Below are 19319 nucleotides of genomic sequence, written 5' to 3'. Positions count from 1 at the left end.
TGCAGAATGAGCCAAACCCCGAGGCTGCGATCCTAAATACAGATACTTGAAAGTAAAGGCAAAAAGGCAAAAAGGTAAAGGACCCCTGGATGGTTAAGTCCAGTCAAAGGCGACTATGGGGTTGTGGCGCTCATTTTGCTTTCAGGCCAAGGGAGCCGGAGTTTGTCCACAGACAGCTTTCTGGGTCATGTGGCCAGCGTGACTAAACCACTTCTGGTGCAACGGAACACCATGACAGAAACCAGAGCACACGCAAATGCTGTTTACCTTCCTGCTACAGCAGTAGCTATTTATTTACTTGCACTGGTGTGCTTTCAAACTGCTAGGTTGGCAGGAGCTGAGACAGAGCAATGGGAGCTCACTCCATTGTGGGGATTTGAACCGCTGACCTTCTGATCAGCAAGCCCAAGAGGCTCAGTGATTTAGACCACAGCGCCACCCGGGTACATCCATTAATGAAAATGTGATTCACTTCCAAGTAAAGGTGTTTTATATGAAACATATTGACCACTCAACAGGACCATAGCTAAAATTCTCTTCTTGTTCAATTAAATGAGAGTAATAATTACAAATGTTACAGAGAATCTTGGAAGGGGAAAAAAAGACTTACTTTTTGTCATCATCAGAGGGTTTATTATTTACTTATTCATTTCATTCATATACCATCCTTTCTTGGGGGAGCTCAAGACGACCTCCATGGCATTCCTAAGTAGCCTCCCATCAAGGTGCTGATTCTCCCTCTCCAAGGTGCTGATCCTGCCTTGCCTTCCTGTCTGCCTGGAATCATGGGACTATAGACCTCCTCCTTGCCTGGGTGAAGGAGGCGGTGGGCTTCCCCATGGAACAAAACAATGAGCTGCCCACATGTGTTGTAGCAGGTGCCTTTCAACCACCTCAGTTTCAAAGCGTCCTGTGTTCAGATGTGCTATGCACACACAAGGAATGAGAAATAATGCTAATCTACCAACAACACCCAATCAGCCAATTGTCACCAGCCGGCTACAAGTGAGGCTCTGACAAGATTCCCATTTTCCATTTATCCAGCTATTTTCACAACAAGTTACTTGACCAATGAAATTTCCCATTGACCTTGTCTAAAACTGTTACCTTGTGGGGCATATGGGATTTGAGAAAAGGAATCCCCAAACTGTCTTTCTTCAACCTGGTTTCAGTGTTGATGCATTCAGTGAATGAGAGAGAGAGAGAGAGAGAGAATTCCATTGAGAACAAACTTTGGGAGTTCTAAATATAGGCCTTGGAGTGGATTGTAATTAGGGGGCTCTCTAGTAACAAGCACTTCCCTCTTTTTTAAATAATGGAAAAGGCATTCTTACATTGTTCAAAGCTGCAAAAATAAGCCACGACATGCTATCTAAATGGACTGTTGATGAAATGATACATTTTTCATTAAACAACAAACAAATACAGGGCGGAGGGAGGGGAGGGGAGAGAAAACACCATGCTTTGTATGGTTGGATCCTGCTGTGTGTCTTAGCTGCAGTCTCTCTGGTGAAAAACTGTCAGTAGAAGCCTTGCGGTAATGGAGACAACAACAGAAGTAGTAAAATAAGTTAATCCTTTATTTATTAGAGCAATAGGGTATATATAATGCATTGGCTTCTAATCTCTTGAGTGTGGCACGAAGTCAGAGGAATCATCTAGAGCAAGCCATTAGCAGAAGGGCATTTGCCTAACATGAAACTGGGACAGGGACACTATCTCATCATGCGCTTCTCAATTGCTCCAGTTGGCTTTTTAAGTTCAAGCAAGCACCACTGCTGCCCAGTTGCCCCATCATGGCTGTTCACAGTTGGCCAGACTATAAGGTGAGCTACTGCACATGTAGACCTTGAACATCATTAGGCCGCCATGTGGATGCAGTGTGGGCAAGAACCCACACGGAAGCCTTTTCATGTCACTTTCTCATTTGACAATGCCTGGGAGCTTTGCAATCCTGCTCTACGTAGCCCATGAGCTTAACGCAGAATAATATAATGGTTTGCAGCAACACAAAACCAACAACACAGAAAGTGGCAAACCCTCCAAGTGTCCCTATTTTCCAGGGACAGTCCCAGATTTACAGAAGAAGTCCCAGTTTCCGATTTTATCACGGAATGTTCCGCTTTCCCTTAGGATGTCCCTATTTTCATCAGAGAAATGTTGGAAGGTATGAAAATGTCACCCCAAAACTTCTCCATAATATTTGTGGATTATGAATTTTGGGTCTGTGTATTCTCTGGTTGAAGGAGAATGAGTGGAAGGGTAATGGAGTATACCAGAAATTTCAGGGTGGAAAATTCTCAAGCTTCCCTGCTTAAAAAAAAAAAAAAAACTAAGATAATTAACTTCTGATAAATTTCAGCTCACTTAATGAAACCAGTTCATACTGGAGGAGGAGGGAAGTGACTGGTGGATGGTTAAGAGAGGAGTAAGGCTGGAAGGAGTAGGGGTGAAGCTCATTGCTTCTATCAATAAGTGGGACTTGACATCCTTCCGCAGGGCCTGCAAGATGGAGCTATTCTACGTGGCCTTCGGTCCGGGCCCAGTTTGACCCCCCTCTATGGGAACCTGTAAGTTGCCTCTTTCGCACTTTCATTGGCTCATGTGGGACCAACATGGATAGCTGGCCCTGATGAATACTTGAGGTTCCTGACCCCTATGGTTGTAATTCGTGGGCAGTCATTTAATTTTATCCTGATACTAATTTTTAAGCTGTATTTTAATCGATCGATATCGATTTATTGCATTAGCCGTGGCCATAGCATAATATACATAGAAATAACAAGATAAAATGGGGGTGGGGAAATAAAAGTGGATGTCGTCCTGGGCGAAATACTTTGAAAGAAAAAGAAAAAAAGGGGGGGTAACAAAAGTAACAGGGGATTTAAAACATCGAGTGACAGAGAGTACAAAAACAGGTTCGAGTGTGCGACGAATCGACTACATCTGTGGTATTAAAGAAGAAGTTGGTGCCGCTTTCCTCTTCATCACACTAAGCAGGAAGTTAGCTGTCATCTCGGTAATCCAACAGTCAGAATCCTGCAGAAGAAGGGACACTATCCAAGGCTGGATTGGGAGATGAAGCTTGTTCACGAGAGGAGTTAGAAACCGAGATCTTTCATCTGTCCAGTTGGGACAGAAGAGCATTACATGTTCCATAGTCTCCAGAGCCGTGTCATTGCAGGTGCATGTTCTATTTGTGATGGGAACTCTGGAGTAACGACCCGACAGAACTGCTGTAGGAAAACAGTTGAGACGGGCACAGGTAAAGGCCCTTCGCTTAGCCTCTGAAGGAATTGTGAAGCAGTACAGAGGGATCCTTTCAGGGGGTGGAATAGCTAGGGCTAAGCCTGAACACGGCCCTCTAGCATGGGAAGCTGTGTTAGAGAAGTCAAGTTGTTGGAGCTTCTTTTTGATTAGAGGTAGGGCCACCGGGCTAATACACTCTAAGTTAAAAACAGTTTTGCAGTTCAAATTGAGAAGAGAGCGGAATTTGAGATTAATTGTAGTTTTCCAAGGAGAATTATGAATGTCTCTTAGGATCAGATTGGAGAAACCACCTCTAATTCGAGCATCCGAGGCTAGTAGGTGGGAGCTATAGGAAATGGCTCGACTCCATGCTCGTTTTACAATTGAGGGCTGGGCAAACTCAAGTCGTAGGGCTGCACCTGAGACACATCTCGGGACGCCAGAAAGAAATCTCAGAAACATGTGAAGTGGGCGATCCAAGTTGCCTGATATTGCTGTAGTCCATACTTCGCAGCCATATAATAATTTAGGGACAACTTTGGCATTAAATATTTGAATTGCTGCTGGAAGGTGTTTGCCGCCCTTCTGGTGATAAAATCGGACAATGGCATTAGAGGTCGTGGTAGCAGCAAGAGAATCAGATTATAGATGGGTGGTCCAGGAGAGATTATAAGTAAATATTAAGCCTAGGTATTTAAAGGCTTTTACCTTTTCTAAGTAGCCACCTGTGATCTTAATCGGCTCCAGCTTGAGTTTGCGGGAACGAGTGAAATGAAGGACTTTCGATTTTTTATAATTAATATTAAGAGCTTCCGCCTTACAATAGACGATAAATGCATTAACTGCATTTGCTAGGTCCGCAGCTGTTCTGGATAATCAATTGTTGGTTTGTGTTTTAATGTACCGTATTTTTCGCCCTATAGGACGCACTTTTTCCCCTCCAAAAATGAAGGGGAAATGTGTGTGCATCCTATGGGGCGAATGCAGGCTTTCGCTGAAGCCTGGAGAGCGAGAGGGGTCGGTGCGCACCGACCCCTCTCGCTCTCCAGGCTTCAGGAGAGCCGCAGCGCCAGCCCCACAAAGTTGGGGGACAGCGGGGAGGCGGAACGCCGCCATCCCACTGTCTCCCGATGTGGTTTGGAGGCTGACGGCGGGGAGAAGAGCGCTTCTCCCCGCTGCCTGCCCCGCAAGCTCCGGGGACAGCTGGGAGGCGCAGCGCGTCTTCCCGCTGTCCCCGGACCTGGTCTGCAGGCGGGCGGTGGGGAGAAGAGCGCTTCTCCCCGCTGCCTGCCCCGCAAGCTCCGGGGACAGCTGGGAGGCGCAGCGCGTCTTCCCGCTGTCCCCGGACCTGGTCTGCAGGCGGGCGGCGGGGAGAAGAGCGCTTCTCCCCGCTGCCTGCCCCACAAGCTCCGGGGACAGCTGGGAGGCGCAGCGCATCTTCCCGCTGTCCCCGGACCTGGTCTGCAGGCGGGCGGCGGGGAGAAGAGCGCTTCTCCCCGCTGCCGGCCCCACAAGCACCTGGGGGGGAAATAATTTTTTTTTCTTTATTTCCCCCCCAAAAAACTTGGTGCGTCCTATGGGCCGGTGCATCCTATGGGGCGAAAAATACGGTATTTCCTATTTGATGTTAGCTGCCCTGAACCTGGTCTGGGCCAGGGAGGGCGGGGTATAAATAAAAAAATTACTTACTTACTTACTTACTTACTTACTTACAGTTATACTAAATGATACAATAGTGAATGCTGGATTCACAGCAGCACTTTATTCATAAGCAGATGGTGAGGGGCATGTTTCACTGAATATTCTACTGCGTGTTTGTGTGTGAGAGTAATTCTTCAACTGTCCGGAGGAAAACTGGACAATAATTTGGGTAGAGATTCAGGAAATTCTTTTCTGAAAAATTTTGGCCCAGTCAAAATTTGGTGACTGGTGAATTATTATTATTTTTTTGCAAGGGCCTAGGGGCAGAACCCCTAAAAGCAGATAAGAGAGAGGTCTTCTGGTTCTTTTAAAATTTAATTAGGCACCAAGCTCTCAAAGTCCATTAAATCTGGCCTTGTATGAAATCTCTATATTTAGAGAAACAGGCATGCTTTTATTGCAAAATGAGTCTTGGGTTGGTTAGCTGGGTCTGTGCTGACATCAAGACCTTTAGGAAGATACTCTTAACAGCAGTGCGGATGAAGGAGCTTTCCTTGCTATCAGTGTTTGAACAAAATTGGAAAAATGGACATTTTAGGGAAAAAGTAAATATTAGAAGCAAGCGATGGCTATGAAAGATACTGAAACGTTATAGCGAAGAGCCCATTCAAGTCCAGTCTACATTAATCCTTTACTATCCATCTTGGCTGTTTCCCCCACCATATTTTAGATTTGTGGATAGGGGATTATCCCTTCCCCCAATAAGTAGTGGCATGATACAAATAAAATTTAACAAGGCACCAATTAGCAGAATTGGGAGGGGAGGCAAGTTTTAGTGCTTCTTTCTGTCCCAGAAGCTCCTCGAACCTCCTCAAAATTGGCTCTGAAGAGTTGAGGGACCCTCTGGGGAAGTTTGAGGGGAACAGGGATTGTAAGGGAGAAGGGAATCACAAAAGTTTGCCTCCCTCTCTGTCCTGCTGAGGAATACTTTTCATCAGTGCAGTGGAAGGTTATTATTACTAACACTAATGCTAATAGGTTTGTTTTCTATTTATGCCCCGATGAGCACTGCACTCTTCTAAGCGATGTTTGGTTGCTTGGGAAAGAAAGAAGCTTCGGCGATCAGAGAAACAGGCACCATAATCTTGTTGGAAAGGCTTCAGGTTTCAAGGAGACAAAGGGCTCTTCTGCCTCTGACTCATTTGTTAGCAGCTGGTTCTGTTTGGTAGTATTATAAATGACACTGAGAGCTTAATAAGGGATTGTTGGTTGGGTTGCCATATGCCTGGAAGGTTGCACAAATATTCCACAGTAAAATAATCATAATGTATCTGGAGTTTGCAAAATATCTGTAAAGCAAAAGGATCCCAAACTCTCAAGAAAGTCCCCAGTGTAGGCTGTACCACAGATTTATTTTATGTAAACAAAATAATGGGGCATGTGCACCCTTTGTGTTTTTAACTCCTTGACTATTGCCTGATGTACCAAGGCAACAGAGTTTACCTGTGGATCGCTTCTGTTTTGGTGGGCGTAACAAGCAATTGACAAGGGGGTCCTTGCAGCTTGTCTGTATGATACCACGGTGTCATATTTCAAGCTATAATTCTGTACCCATTTACCTGAAAGTAATCCCCGTTGAACTCAGTGGGACTTGAGTCTGTGTAGCCATGTGTAGGATTTCACTGTAAATTACCCTGCAAACAAACCCCCACTGTTTTAAAAGAACTGTTAATGGGTTCAATATGGATTCATCCCAATGAAAGTGTTCCATTTGGAATGTAAACCCCTTCTGCATTTCATACTTATAGCAGTATCATACCACTTTAAACAGTTGTGGCTTCTCCCAAAGAATGCTGGGAAGCGTAGTTTGTTAAGGGTCCTGGGACTTGTTAGGAGACCCCTATTCTGTTCAAAGAGTGACAGTTCCCAAATTCACTGTGAAGAGGGATTGACTGTTAAACCACTCTAAGAAATACAGTAGGGTTGACATAGCCAGGTTTCAGCTGTCGGAAACTGTGTTTGGGTGGGAATTGCTGAAATGTCTGGGAAAATCTGGATGTATTGTGTAGAGTTTGGCAAACTTCCTTAAAAATAGCTCTAAAACTTTTGTGTCCGGATTTTCACTTTTTGAAATATGGCAACCCTAAATATAGTTCCCAGCAATTCTCAGCACCCTTAACAACTACATTTCACAGGATTTCTGGGTGGAAGCCTGCTTAAATTGGCATGATAACTTCTTTAAATGTTTAGTGCGGATGGGGCAGTAGAATGCCTCCCAGTTCCAACATAATAATTGAAAGTTAGTTTGATGCCTGATGGGAAGATAACTGGTGCTGATTTTGCTATTCTGCATTTGAAAAAAGGTAGGTTGCAATTCAGTGCACGCTTACCTGGGAGTAAGCCTTGTTGGATACAGTAGGACTTACTTCTGATTAAATAAGCATAGGACTTTGCTGCGGAAAAGTGACATAGGATGAATGCTGAAATAGGTAGAAACTTGATTTTAAAAAGCTCATGAAAGTGCACAAATAATTGATAACCGTAAAATAAATAAATCCAGTATATTTTTGTGAGGGATGGTTACTGTTGCTACAGGTGACTAGAACGTGTCCCACAGGAATCTTCTATATTCACCTCTCCATTAAACAACCTGTGTTTGGAGATAAACTATAAATCTGTTTCATTTTCAAAGACAACACATAAATTAATTACTCTGGTTCGTGACACGTCCTGATGTGGTGGCGAATGCAGCTCAATGAAGTCCTTAGGCATCTAGGGGCAGATTGTTTCTTCAGCTACATCTCTCTGAGTCCATTGATGGCAATACCAATGGACAGGTGTTAACTGAGGGGAGAATTTAGCTCTAGGCGTTTTCTGTAAATGGGTTACCTGGTGAAACACACTTAACACTGATCAACATGGGCTTATTCATTAGCATAAAGAGAAAGCACCCATGGATATTTGGTGCAACAAATTGGCATAATGCAGGGGCTGAGCTTTGGCTTATAACACATCAAACCCAAGGGCCCTGGTTATATGACAGCAGCAATATAGCCCCCTTTCTTAGCAGGCCTCCTAAGAGAAAGGAGGATTTATTCGTAAAACTGCTTTTTATGTGGCAATGCCATCTGGTGAAGAGGGCTGACCAGTGGAATGTGTCTAAGCACATGTTAGAACCAGGAGTTGGCAACTTGCAAATCAAAGACTTTACCATGCCGCTAAAGGTCAGCTCATGCTATGAAAAATGTGTGAATTGGCTTCTAGACATGGGAGAAGGAAAAAAATTCTTAACACAGCCATAATATATACTAAAATGACTTAGAAACCCAACCCTTCATCCCATATTCTCTTTTCTCTTTTACCTGCTATGTGTTCCCTTACAGTTGCTTCTCAGCTGCTTCCTGAATCATTGATCCATTATGGCAGTGGTTCTCAATTAGGGATCTGGGGACCCCTGAGGTCCACGGAACTCACCCATGGGGTTCACAGCCCCAACCCTTGCCTCCCCCCAACTACTTTTTTGTCATTTTTGCATGGTAATATCACAAATTTTATGGTCTTTTTTTTTTTTTTTTAGTATACCTAAAATAATTTGCCCCACATTTTGTTCAAAAAAATGCTTTGCAGAGGTAACTACTGTAGAGTTATCAAAATTTTCAAAAGTGTGGGGTCCGTGGCTTGGCTTCTTGAAAATAGGGGGTCCTCAGTAATTAGCTAATTGGGAATTATGATTATGTCATGGGTACACCTTGTTCCACTGGTTTCCTAAAGTTCTGAACTTCCATTGCAGGCAGACATTTTAATGTACTACTCTCGGGAGCACAGTAACCAGGAATTGGGCACATTTTGAAGCAATCAACTTGAATACGGGGTGAAGCAGTATTCACAAAAGCCATTCCACTGGATGCCCACACTAAATCAGCATTCTTTAAAAACCACTTTGGGCTTGATTATCAGATCTTGTGGTTGAGAATGAGAACCAGCTTGGGCACTTTCAGAAAATGTGTCATGCATCAAGCAGGAGGGAATAGAAAAAGTGTGAAAAGGGGAGAACTTGGTATTGATTAAACCAGAACAAGCTGAGATAGGACAGGTGTTTAAAAATCCTTTAAACCAGGAGTAAGGAAGTTGTTACCCCTAAGTCACATCCGCACCATGCATTGAAAACACAGGGCTTCCCCCAAAGAATCATGTGAACTGTTTAGCTCCCAAAGAGCTACAATTCCCAGTACGGTGTTGATGTAATCCAGATGTTGCTGGTGTCCCATCTCCCCTCAGTTCCAGCCAGCATGGCAGATGGCCAGGAATGATGGGAGTTGTAGTCCAACAACATTTGCAATGCCACAGGTTCCCCATGCCTTCTTTAAAGTGTGTGATACTTAGGCTTTGTACACCCAACATTCTATTCTAGAATCAATGGGGAATGAGCAGTTGTTTTTCCTACATAGCTCTCACACAGTCAAGATCGATTGCATATCTTTTGCCTCTGAAAAATGCTGATTGAGAAATTAGCTTCATTCCAAAAATAAAAGCTAACTGCGGGTTGATTCTGCGTTACACTGCAATTTGAAAACAGATAAAAATAGATGTCTAAGGTTCTGGCAATGGCAGTGTGTGTGTTTATCCACACTTGCCCAATGCCCACATCTGCCCAATGACCACAACCACCACTTCCTTCTTCATTCATGTGCAAGAAGGAAAAGACATGGGTAACCTAATCAAGATGAGAGTTAGCAAATGGATATTAGCTAACCACACCCCCTCCTTGTGGATGGAGGTTCTAGAATCAATCTAGATTGAAAGCAGCATGTTGAGGATGAGCATGAATAATTCTGGATTGAGAAAAAGCCTACATTTTTGTGCAGGAGTGCCAACTTGGCCCCACAACCATGGGTGCCCAGGGCCGTGGGTGCCGTGCAGCGTGCATGGGCCTGGCACCGAAATTTGTGGGTGCCCAGCCCCTTCATGGGGAATTTTGTGGGTGCTTGGGCACCCAGGGCCCCAGGGAGTTGGCACCTATGTTTTTGTTTGTGCTGCAAGCAGGTGTGTGAATATTCAGCCTGAATAGAAGGAAACACTAATATCCAAGGCAACACGATGACCAAATACAATGATACGATATCAATATACACTCTTTATATAATATGAAATATATGAAATCACATAAACAGAAAACTTATGAATCTCTGAAAGTCACAAAATGTGCACTGTTAATGGATTCTCTTGAAAACATAAAACCAAAGTCTTATAAGTCTCTGAAAATCTTTGAAGACTATGCAAGTCTCTGAAAGAAGCAATGTATCAGATTCTTATCTGGTGAAAACAGGCTGCAAAGCTTTGTTTATGGCATCCAACGCTGCCGAAGTCGTTCGCAAACAGACGTTGTGAACAGTGATTCCGGATATACCCACTGTTTCGTGGAATTCTCCTTCAGCACAGCAGAAGGATACAAAAATGCTTCATAAACTATAATAGAATATTAAAACAATGACCTGCACATGCATGGTAACTACAATAAACTACAATAATTGTGTTGCCTTGGATATTACTATTGTTTGCAACACAGGGGTTAAATTGTTTGGTTACCTGGATGGGAACACTGGCATAGCAGGGTCTCAATGCCATTACCTCCCACAATGTGGAACATTCCCATGCTATCCTAGATTGGCTGAAATTGAGAAGTAGCCCCCAAAGAGATGAGATGCTGATATGGGATGTTCCATGAGGCAGGAGCAAAGTGATATAATAAACAACGTATGAATTCCTGGCAGCAGTGCGAAGCCCCATCGCTACCTTCCTCAGTGGCATTTGATGGCTGTCAGGGAATGGTCTGAAGATGAGGACAGGGGAATGCAGTCTATGGCAGACCAGCTTCTCTCTGATGGAGAGCTGGAGGGGGAAGACTCGTCCCCCTTGTCCACAGTGTGTTCAGAGGTAGAGAGAGAGAGAAGCTGAACAGCTTAGGGGGGAGTTACCCAGTTATGAGTTAATGACGACAGAACGAGAAGAGAGGGGGCAGCTAGTGGAGACATCTCTTGAGACCGTGAAGGACCCCCTCTCCCCTTGGACTCGGAGATCTGAACGTATCAGAGAACAAAGAAGTCAGAGGGAGGGAGGAACTTCCCATTGGCACCCAAAATGTTGGGGAAGCCGGAAGGAGGATTAGACTAGGAGAGCTGTGTATTTGTGCTTGCAACATGATGCTGTAATAAAAAGACTATAAATCTATCAACTTCTCGTTAAGTCTTATCTGTGAAGTTACCAAAGGAAGGGGAGGACTCTCCACACCTGACAATGGCAGCTACACACCTATATCTCAAGGAGATATAGATGATAGCTAGCTAGCTAGCTAGCTAGCTAGCTAGACAGATAGATGATAGATAGATGATAGATGATATAGATAGATGATAGATAGATAGATAGATGATAGATAGATAGATAGATAGATAGATAGATAGATAGATAGATAGCCTGGAGTTCCTAAACTGTGATCTGTGGTCCACCATTGGTGCACGAGATTTACTCAGGTGCTCCACATCATATCTGTGACAAATGGTGGAAACAGTCACTGTGAATGATGGGCAGAGCAGCTACTCCATTCTAAAAACCCAGCAATCTACCTGCCAGGTGAGCAGGATGGAATATAAATGATAGAGGGGTGGGCAGGGAAGGCATTTGAAATGAGTGGAGAGATTAGGAGCATGAAAGACAGAGAGAGAAGAAGCTGATACCTAAAAATAAGTTTTAAAATCAGTAATATACAACTGAAAACCAGATAGCATCCAGCACAGTGCATTATAATTGTCGCAAGAGGTAGAAAAGTCATTAGGTGGTCCACCAAGACTCTTGGCAACTTTCAGTTGGTCCATGGGAGCGGAGCACTGCATTAAGCCAAATCTCCTTTCCTTCTCCATCTCCCTTCCATTGCCAGCTACCCACAGCAGACACTGCCGTTTATGTTTCAAAAGCGTGTGAAATTTATGTGAAGAACCAGGGCACCACTTTTTCTTTACCTATGTGCCAGAAGCAGTTTAGTCATGCTGGCCACATGACCTTGAAAGCTGTCTGCGGACAAACACCAGCTCCCTCGGCCTGAAGCAAGATGAATGCTGTACCCCATAGTCACCTTTGACTGGACTTTACTGTCCAGGGGTCCTTTACCTTTACCCTACCTACCATAGGGATCTGTTTAATCCCAGTTCAGACTATTTGTTCACCCGAGCCCATGCGATCTCCTCTGACCACCAGCAGGTCTCCAGTGTTAGAAACTGAGATATGGAAGCTAGGAGCTAAATGGCACCTTAAACCTAGGCTATGGGTGCAACAACAGAATGCCTGGGCGTACTTTTTTTATAACAAGAATACAAAGCTGGAAATGAATGAACTGCAGCTAAAATATTATGTTCATTTTCACAGAGTCCAGTCCTTCCCCTGCCCACCCCCCTAATATTCTTAAGAGGGTCTCTTCTCCAGTCTTCAGAGAGTAGCTTGAAGTGGGGAGGCAGAAAAAGGTCCTCCTTTCCTTCCACTCTGCAGTTTTAATCAGATATCTTAGGCTCAGTATTGTGCCTAGAGCTCAGAAATGGCTGGCACTAATGAAATTTCCTGTCGCAAAATGCACCTAGAACAATGGGATTTTGGGACACTGCAGGTCTGCCAGGATCTTGACCCACATCATCTGCTACCTGATCCTATTTAAAACAAATAAACCTGGAATATTCTGCATGCAAAGTTCCTGGCATCCACATTTGAAGTCTACATGGCTTGCCTAGCTTTATACAGTGACAGTAGCTAACTCTGACTCTTAATAATGAATAGTGTTGTTTCATTAAAGGACTAAATGCCAGAACCACTCAGCTTGGTGGCTCTGTCACCCAAACAGCTTGTTGAACTCTACTACCTTAAGAGGTTTTTTTGGGGTTTTTTAAAGAACACACCTTATCTATGGGTACACCTTTTCATTTATGATTTAAATCTGAGGTTACCAAGGTAACAGGCAGGTTAATTGTCTGTACCCACGATTTCCTTAATTGAGAAAGAACACTTCATCTCTCCACTTCATCCAAGTGAGAACGGCCCTCATTTCAGCTGGCACTTTCTAGACAGTTTCAGATCCACTTGACTTAGGAACTGTCCCCCTTTCATGACGGGAAGCAACACCTTGCGCGGTACAGTAATGACAAACGTGACTGAATTGCTGAACACCTGCCCAATGGGCTCTTCCTTATATGCTATGGTAAATTGTGCCAGAATGCTCAGAACGTGGTGGTGAATGGGGCAGGCTCAAAACTAGGCACTTTAGGCCGTGGCTGAGATTTCTGTGATCTTACACTGGCTGTGTAGGTGTCTACTAAGCTGGTCCAGCAGTCTGATCATTTCACCGGGCACAGCAACCTGACCACTCCCAGGAATACAGCCATGTAGCCTGTTATGTTGGTCACAGTCACTATTTCCTGGCAGTGACGAACAGGAGCACAGCATGTGAAAAATGTCCTTCCACGCCCATGAAAACAGCAAAGCAGCAAATTCCATGGTAGGAGGATTCCGCTTGGATACCTGTACTCCCCAGCTTTCTTATCTAACAGCTCCTGAATAAGCTGCTTTGGGGGCTTCACATCTTGCTAATAAGCATGTATTTCAATAGTACAGTGGTACCTCGGGTTACAGATGCTTCAGGTTACCGATGCGTCAGGTTACAGACTCTGCTAACCCAGAAATAGTACCTCAGGTTAAGAACTTTGCTTCAGGATGAGAACAGAAATCGTGTGGCAGCGGTGCAGCGGCAGCTGGAGGCCCCATTAGCTAAAGTGGTGCCTCAGGTTAAGAACAGTTTCAGGTTAAGAATGGACCTCCAGAACAAATTAAGTTCTTAACCCAAGGTACCACTGTAGCAGGAATTCATACATTCTCATACTACTTTATCTACTGTCAGGGACCATGCAGAGGTGGCTTGCATTGAGGAGGAATGGTGGGAGCCTCCCCCTCCCCTTGCTCCTGCTCCGGATCCTGAATCTTCCCAGGAGCAGGAGAACAGTATAGATTTGGAACAGTGGTTTACTGAGGGACATAGTTCAGAAGGCAGAAGCTGGGAAATACTGCATGGGGAACAGCTAGGAGAAGAAACACTGGGAGAGAGAGAGTTAACAGATTCACTGTCTCTGGAAAGCATTCATCCACTCTCCCCAAGGTCAAGAAGAGCTGAGAAAGTGGTGGAACAGAAAGCACACAAAGCACAGAGGGGACAGGCTCAGGTTACAAGACGTAGAAGTGACGTGGATTAATAAGGACATAAGGGAGTGGAATTCTTAGTTGGGAGCTCCACCATTTCTAGGAGATGGGTTCTTTGTTCTCTCACTGTGATTATTAAAGTTTCTAACTGGTAAGAAGACTCCCTTTCCTTTGTTCTGCTTATCTACTGCCACCAGGGTGGGGGGTGGGGTGGGAGCCGATTCATTGAAGCCTAATACTTCAATACTAGTAGATACTTCAAGCCTAATGTGAATGATTGAGACTTTGGACCAGTGTTCCCCAAACTTGGGTCTCCAATTGCTTTTGACCACTGGTCAGTCTGCCTGATTCCCAATCCTGCCCAGAGGTGGATCTACACACAGGGGATAAACGCGCTATAAATAAGTCAGAAATTAAATCGTTATAACAAAAGAAGAAGAAAACTGCTATGGAAAATCACATAGAATTTTTTTCTTACTCTTCAAGACCATCTGGTGTTGCATGTTTATAATGCATTCAAAATGTCGGGTTTTTTTACTAATGTAGCCGAGTCCCAGATCTCCTTCAAGTTCTGCCGCTGGTGTTCATTCCAAGCCCTGGCCCTGTTCTGCTGTTATTATTTATTAAATTTGTCTAATGCCCTTCACCCACAGATCTCAGGACAATTCACAGCATAAAGATACAAAACAAAACAATACATAATAAAAACAAGAAAGAAAGAAACCAATACCCCCCTTCCCACATTATAGGGCTGCCATATTTTGAAGAGCAAAAAAGAGGTCACATTTGCCGACTTCTACTTCTAACTATGGATTGCTATGATGACTCTCATTTTACATACCCATGAAAAAGAGGGTCTGTCCTGGAAAAAGAGGACACATGGCAACCCTATATGTTAATCAACCAGAGGCCTGGTTGAAGAGGAACATTTTTGCCTGGTGCCTCAAGGTGCCAGGCGAACTTCCCTGGGGACACATGGCAACCCTATATGTTAATCAACCAGAGGCCTGGTTGAAGAGGAACATTTTTGCCTGGTGCCTCAAGGTGCCAGGCGAACTTCCCTGGGGAGAGCATTCCACAGACAGGGGGCCACTGCAGAGGAGGCCCGTTCTCGTGTTGCCACCCTCCGGACCTCTCATGTAGGAGGCACACAAAGACGGGCCTCAGATGATAATCACAAGGTGTGGGTCAGTTCATATGGCAAGAGGTCCTTGAGGTGACCTAAATCTCCTACATCCTGTTTTTCTTGTCATCTCTGTCCAAAAATCGCCCACAGGTCCCAAAAGGCAACTAACCCCCGGTATATACGATTTCCCTTTCAGAAATCTATCTTCTCAGACAGAACTATCCCCTCCCTGAGATACACTTTGCTCCTTCTGTGCCTCCCTCCTCCTATTTTCTGCCACTGGCTCTCCTCCATATTCCTTCATTATAGGATATGGTCCTGCTGCAGATATCTTTTTTTCCTGTGGCCCATCATCAAAGCCAGAAAGGCTCACCTTTTGTAACACAATCCGATAGTAGCAATTTGATTCAACCTGAGTAAGGAAATCACGGGACCTTTGAGGGGAGTATATGCCTGGAATGCCTCATATTTTTTAAGAGATACTCTCCTGACAACTATCCAATTCATTACTTATCAGTAAGAATTTCTGCCAAGTAAGGCAGGGACAGACTCCTTACTGAAGTGCAAACTCCAATCCCAGGTTGGTATTTTAGGACCAGATTTTTGAAATGCCCCCCTAGGTTTCACATATTGCATAGAGGCCGAGGTCCTCGGTATAACTAGTTCTTTGTGAATTTTCAGAACATTTCCCATTGCCTGCCTGTGAAATTGTGACCGAGCTAAGTGGCCCAGGAAGAGCTTGTTTCCTCCAGCATGTAAAATAAACACGAAACACCTCACCACAACCCACAGATTTATAATATTATATCCTGCTCTCCTGGAAAAAGAAAATCCTCAGTATATATTTGCTTTGGCTCTAGACTATGTCCCACATAAAAAACAGTGTTAAGATCGTCCCTTTGTTACCAAACAGGAAGCTCATAATAGGCTTAATGCTGAAGTCTAGAGCAAAAAACCAAAATGAAAACAGACTAAGACAGGTCCCCTGTGTGAAGGACATGTTGTGAACTTTTCTTTGTAGATTTGCTCATATGCTGCATTTAATCCGCACCGAGTCAGATCATTGGTCCATGTAGCTCAGTCCCATTTACACTGACTGGCAGCGGCAATCTAGAATTCTGATTTGTGGCAGCTCCACTGCTTCTAATGAGAACTTCATGGCCTGGGACCAACAGCTCTAACTTCCATACGCTCTTCCCACCACCATAATTGCTGTGATAAAAGAGAAAGGTTCTACTTACAGTCCCTTCAACTTATAACTCAGCTATACAGCACACCCACCCACCCACGCACACCCACCTTTTTTCTGGGGGGATACAGAGGTAAGCATACCTCTAAACATTTTGTGAATCTAATGGGAAAAGAAACTAAATTTTCAATTTGTTTTAGTTTATTCACTAGCACAGTGAATCAACAGTTCCATTGCTACCCCTGATGGTGGCTTCATTTCCTTTCCCAGTGTTGCCTGAGTCTCAAACGGAAGCGAGCGTATAACGTGTGAAGCAGTGTAGAATGTACATGTGTGGTGTTTTACTGATGACCGTTTGGCCTCGTTGAGGGGTAGTATTTCGATATGAGTAGGAAAATTGCTATTTTTCATCCAGCAAAGAAGTATAAAGTTAATAATGACTCTGTCAAAACAAAAGATGGGACAATGGTGTTGTGCATGTTCTTTGTACTTTCGACCATTTACTGTATTTATTCCCCCCGCTTTGAACTATAAAATGGTGATTTTTTTTGAGTCAAAATGAGAGGACCCCTAAACATTGTTTTTATACAAAAGCATTGTATATGTGTGTGTGTGTTTATTTTCAATAAAATCAACAACTTTTTCTTCAAATCTAAGATTAATCTGGAAATGGGAACCACAATCATTTTTTTAATGGTATGTTCTTTATCCTCCTTTTGCCTTTCTTTTTCTCTCCTCCTCCCCTCTTGTTTAACCCACCTTCTCTCTCTCTCTCTCTCCCCCCCCCTTATCAGCTGCTACTTCAGATGCCTGTGTTCGGGTCATGATCCACCAGTTGACAATCAGCATGGTAGAGTTTATCAAAATCACCACCGTCTATATATATCTGCTGTTATACGCTTCTGTTGTTTGATGCCTCTGCTATGGTTGCACAGGAGATGAATTGAGATGAAATCAAGAGATTTTCATTACCTGGGATCCTCTTCACCTCTGCTGACCACTTGCTCACCTGCAGAAGATGGGAACAGCAATGCTTCTTTCACAATCTAAGGTGTAACGTTGGCAATAGATTGTGTTGTGCCGTTTTAATACTCTGTTTCAGGCTGTTCTTTCAAAACTTCCAGACTGATGCCAAAGCACTGCATTGCAAGTGGGAAAACTGCCTTGGAGACACAACCCTAATTTATGAGTCTGTTCTAATTTCGATTTAGAATACCCCCAGTCTCTTTACATCTGTGTAAGGGGCAAGGAGTTGTTACCTCCTGTCTTCACAAAGTTGTCTTCATTTTTTTATATATTTTTTAAAAATATCTTTTAAAAGAGGACGCTTTTATGGAGAAAAAAATCAGAAGAGTTATAAAATTAAACAAGGAGTTAATATTTTAGATCTATGGGGTATGCACCAAAAATACAATAATGAGCATCTGTGGGATGATGGATTTAGCCCACTTGTGACAAACACCTTCATCATTCATTCTGGTCTGAAGGAGCCTTTGAGTTATGAGATGTGTCGTTCACTCATGGGATAAATTACACAGTCCTTGGCTAACCATTATGTATCTGAAAATGTCTGTGTTGTTCATTGTAGCTTTGGGGAACAGTCAGAGGCTGTGCTTTCCTACTGCTAGAGCTGAACATGCTTGTCTGATGTTTATTGTTCACTGCTTATTGCAGAGAAGAAATAACATATAGCAGGGAACCAAATTTACATGATAAGTTGATTACGCTGCTCAGGAGTGAGCTTTTCGTTTTTTATTTCAGAAGCATCTCTCTCAAAATGAAAGATTTTGAACTAGATTTAATCTCTCTCTCTCTCTCTCTCTCTCTCTCTGACAACGTTTCATGTCCAAAGAACTGGCGTTTAATCTCTGTTTAACTGAAATTTAGTCGGCAGTGTTGACACCTCTGCATCTGAGCACTGGGATTTCTTTGTGGGATGCAATCCTTTTCACTCTACTTAATATCCCATCTTGGTCTCTAAGGGAAAATAATTGAGTTTAGGCTAGTTTTAAATAGCGATAAGGACAGGGAACACAGATGGGTATTTCATTGATTAACACTAACACTGGCCTAAGGCCTCGGTGTCAGGCATTAGATTAGGACATTACAGAGAGAATGACAGAGTTTTGGCACTTTCTTCCTCCTCAATAACATTCTTTCACATATTAGGTTTATCCCACCCTAGGTAGCTACTTTATCATGCAGAAGGCCTTAATCCACTGATCTGACTCTATGTGCTCTCACTTTGATGCTGCCTCTGTTTACAAGAGTAATACAGCCAGTGTCAGACAAAGTACTCGTGACAAGTACAACTGAATAAGGCTTTTAGATGCACAGTGGCTTGACCTAAAAAAAGGGGGGAAGATGAAGAAGGAGAAGGAGAAGACGGAGGAGGGGGAGACCTGAAGTTTTCTTTTTTTGTTGTTAAAAAAAAATGAAGTTATGTTGTTTGCATCATGAAGAAACAGACACCAGTTTTTTCATCAAGAAGACTCAGCTTTGCTGATCTTCTTGTACGGCACTTTATTTCTTTCTTCACCTTTGACCTTCCTTTCAGTGCCTCCTCAAGGCATTGCAAACGTAAGCCTTGTGGTCTTCTTTCAGAAGTAGAAATGCTGCTATCCCCTCCGGTGAATTTAAGGCAGCTGTTGGAGCCAGCGACAAGGTTGGCTTCGGAATTGGGCGGCTGGCTGGGAAAGAGATTATGGGTCAGTCCCCAGTGCCGGGAGACAAAAGATTCAAGCAGTTCAGGATTTTTTGGATATCCGAAAAAGATTTCATGATATTTGTAAAGATCTAACAGTGTATTGCAGGTTTCATGTGGCCTTAACAGCTTATAGCAAGTAAAACTCTAGGCAGTCAGTAAGTGGTGTTTTAGCTACGCCG

This window comes from Podarcis erhardii, assembly GCF_964252035.2.
Source record: "Podarcis erhardii genome assembly, chromosome: 6".
In the NCBI taxonomy this organism is placed as follows: Eukaryota; Metazoa; Chordata; class Lepidosauria; order Squamata; family Lacertidae; genus Podarcis; species Podarcis erhardii.
Note: the sequence above shows the minus strand (reverse complement) of the source record.